The sequence below is a fragment of the Marmota marmota genome, unplaced genomic scaffold (assembly GCF_001458135.2).
Source record: "Marmota marmota marmota unplaced genomic scaffold, marMar, whole genome shotgun sequence".
In the NCBI taxonomy this organism is placed as follows: domain Eukaryota; kingdom Metazoa; phylum Chordata; class Mammalia; order Rodentia; family Sciuridae; genus Marmota; species Marmota marmota.
In genome coordinates this window covers 23,307,127-23,311,083 of record NW_025999932.1, presented here as the reverse complement: position 1 = coordinate 23,311,083, position 3,957 = coordinate 23,307,127, and the positions used below count along the sequence as shown (strand labels likewise).

Genomic DNA, 3,957 nt, shown 5'->3' with positions numbered 1-3,957 from the left:
GTGGAAAACAGAGATAATAAGATCTACAACTCCAACGAGGCATTGTAAGGATAAAGAGAGATAATGCAAGCCTGTAATCCCAGCAGCTGGGGAGGCTGAGGCAGGAGGATCCACATTTGAGACCAGCATGGGTGACTTGTGGAGACTGAGTGGTAAAATAAAAATTAAAAAGAATTGGGGCCTGGCTCAGTGGTGCATGCCTGTAATCCCAGCAGCCCAGGAGGCTGAGACAGGAGGATCACAAGTCCAAAGCCAGCCTCAGCAATTTAGCCAGGTCCTAAGCAACTTAGCAAGGACCTGTCTCAAAATGAAAAACAAAAAACAAACAAACAACAACAACAACAACAACAACAAAACAGGCTGAGGATGAGGTTCAGTGGTTAAACACCTCTGGATACAAAAAAAAAAAAAAAAAAACTGAGGATGTAGCTCAGTGGTAAAGCAATCCTGGGTGCAGTCCTCAGTATCTATTTGGGGGCGGGGGGAGAATGTGTATAAAGTAGAGATTTCCAGGAATCAGAAATCACTTCATAAATGCAAACTGTGGTGGTGCCGATGACGAATACCATAACAATGAAAATGATCATGTTTTTCATATTCAAGTCAATTAGAGAATTGTAGGTAAAGTAGGATTCCATTTTTACCTAAGACTAAAATACCACCCTGTCTATGGATAGATGTTTGTATAGTGAATATGGGAAAGTATTGGCAATAATGGTCAAAAGTGGGTGAGAATTAAAGGCTGGGGATATAGCTCAGTTGGTAGAGTGCTTGCCTCATATGCACAAGGCCCTGGGTTCAATCCCCAGCACCACCAAAAAATAGTGGGTAGGAGTTAGGGATTCTAAGAGGTCTGTGACCTGAAGCCTATCATTTTCCGCAATGGCCACCAATTGGACCTTTTCTCCTGATCTGAGTTAACTTTGAGAAGCACGTGGTTATACTTGGTAAAGCTTGAAGCCACTTCTTTGGCATAAGAGCTGGAGGTTCATCCCCTCCTTGCTGATAGGGACCTCAGCCTCGAGAGAGTGGGAGAATCTCGCCTGACCTGTGCTTTCTGAGGCCTCCTGCCCTGTGAGGCACCAACGGTCTGGTCTCTCCCTACAGCTACGGGAACAGCTGGCTACAGGCTACCGAGCACCCCTGGGGCATCCTCACCTGGATAGTTTTCAACATGGGACTCTGAAGAGTGGCCTCAAGGCCCTCAAGAGTTTGGGGGACTGCTTGCTGAGGGAGAGCCCTGGAGTCTGATACAGCTAAAGCAGCTCTGTCTTCATGGGTCTTTTATGTCAGGATCCTTATTAGGTATGACTGTACAAAGGCTTCCTCTATTGTGGTGAAGTACACATAATGTAAAATTTACCATTTTAACGTTTTTCTTTTTCTTTTCTTTTTTTGGTGGTTCTGGGATTGAACCCCATACCTTATGCATGCTAGGCATTGGATTCCAGTTGTCCAGGCTGGTCTTGCTAAGTTGCTGAGAATAGCCTTGAACATGTTATCCTCTTGGCTCAACTTCCTGAGCCACAGGAATTGTAGGCATGCACCACCATGCTCGATTAATTTCAACCACTTTTAAGTGTGTAGTTCAGTGACATTAAGTACTACTCATACCGTTGTGCAACTATTCCCACTATCCAGTTCCACACTTGTTCATTCTTCCCAAACTGCAGCTCTGCACCTATGAAACAAATTCCTATTCTTCCCTTCCACTCCAGCCTATGGTACCCACTATACTATTTTCTGTCCTCATGGATTTGCGTCTTCTAGGGACCTCACACAAGGGTGATCATATAGTAGTTGTCTTTTTGTGACAGGTTTAATGCATTTAGCATCATGTGCTCAAGGTTCATCCACAATGTAGCATGTGCCAGGATCTCCTTCTTTTTTAAGGATGACTAATATTCCATTGTGTGGCGAGACCACACTGTTGATCCATTCACCCATCGATGGCCCGTGACAGCTTTCATGTCAGCTGCTAGCAGCTATAAAGCAGCAGTGAACTCACTTGTAAGTCAGATTTCTATGACCGCTTGTGGTACATCACCCACCCCTGCTGGGTGTTTTGTTATTGTTGTTTTTATCAGTCTACTCCACCTTGGCTCCATGGGGTCTTCTCCCAAATCTGTCACCCTTCCCAGTTCTCATGGTCTGAGTCATGGCCAGCGAGCACAGGAAGGGGACTTCAAGGGATTTCTCCCTCATGAGCTTCTCCCATGCTCAGTGTCTGCTTTTCTAGCTCGGTTCCCACATGCCAGATAACCTGGTCACTACACAATGTCCCCGCTCCCCACCAGAGGTGAACTGCTCAGGGTGGAAAGGTGGTGGCAATTTTTTAGGCTAACTGACCACCCAGACAGGAGAATCCCATAGAATTTACATGCAGGAACAGAGTATTAAAAATAAATAAATAAAACTATCACAACGTGAGCAGAAATGGAAGTGATTCTGTCTCCAACTTTCCCCCCTCTTACTTCTTTCTCCTTTTTGATTCTGCAAAAGCCACAAAAGGGTTAAATACTTTGCCATGAGGTGGGATAAACTTCTCAGATCTGCGGTCTGCTTGATTGTCCTGACACCGCCCTGTGTGGGATGCCCGGCTCCTTTGTTGATTATAATGACACATCTTCATTATTGTTCTAATATTCCTTTTTAAAAAAGCACACCCTAATCTTTCTCTGGTGCCAATGACTATCACAATGCGGAGATGTTTTATTCCCCCCCTCTCCCATCTTCTCGTAACTCTCCATTGTTGCCATAGTCACTATGGGACGATAGCCCTGGTGCAGGGTGGTTTCTGTACTGTACCGCCCTGGGCTTATTGTTTAAATCTGTATTATTCCACTGTTCTGAAGATTTACATTTTTAATGGCTCATTTATGTAATCCCATAAATAAAGTAGCAAAAAAAAAAAAAAGCATCCCACAGAAATGAGTGAATCAGAGTTTGAAAAAGGCTCCTAAAGCAGGTCACCAAGGGTCTCAGCTGCGGGGCCTTGATTGGTGTGGCCGGTGTTAGCCAGGGTGGCAGTGGGCTTAAGACCACCCAGTCTGCGCCAAAATGGGGCATTACCAAGGAAAAGCAGGATGGTGCTGGAGTTCAATCTCCCCTATTTATCAGAGAATGCAGTTCTACTGCAAAATCCATTTCAGTCTAAGACTCATTTACCTTATTGCCTCGACAGCTGCACCTCTCTCTGGCAGAGAAGTTTCTACGATTAGCTTTTTCCCTCCTAGCAGCTGATGTTTCCCCCTGCCCTCCCCTTTCTTCTTCTTCTTAACCAATATATTCCTGGGGCTGCTAAATTCTGTCTAAAGAGCCTGTGAATTCAAGCACCTGCCTCAAGAATGTATTTGACACACTGAACAGACATATAGTTTGAATAATGCACTGTCGGGCCTCCCTCTACCAGTTTCTCTCTTCATCTTCCCTCTGCCCCTGCCTGAAAAGCTTTAGTGAACCTCAGCTCCTTTGGGCAAGTTTGTACTAATTAAGCACAAATGAAGAAAATGGCCAAAATATAGCTGAATAAGCACATGCCAAACCCTCTGTCCTGGGTCTCTGTCCGGACTGAATGCAAAACCATCTTTTCTAATTTGGCAGAATGCTGAGTTCCAGGTACTCCTTTAATGGTCACTGTTTAAGTCTGTCACTCGAAGCATGTTTGGCTTTTGCATTTTATAGCAAACTGTGACTATGGGATCAGAGTCCTCGATCCGTAACCCTCTCTGTCTTCCCCACACCTTTGCAGGGGCCCTTGTGCATGATTGTCCAACAGAATTGCACAGTTGGTGGTTTGTGAGTGGTGTGGGACCCCAGCCATAGAAAAAACAGAGGAATTTTAAAGTTCTCTAAATATATATAAATATTATAATATATTCAAATGTAGATTTAAAATAATGGTCCTAAAGCAAGAAAGTATTAGCGTCTCAATGAGCCTATTTCTCAAACGTGGAA

At 44.4% G+C, this 3,957-nt stretch overlaps 1 non-coding gene across 1 annotated transcript; it reads left to right on the top strand.

Annotated features, from left to right (window-relative positions):
- Positions 1-744: 744 nt before the first annotated feature.
- On the top strand, positions 745-817 carry Trnam-cau. Its single transcript has one exon. It is a non-coding gene; the product is annotated as a tRNA-Met (tRNA).
- Positions 818-3,957: the final 3,140 nt, after the last annotated feature.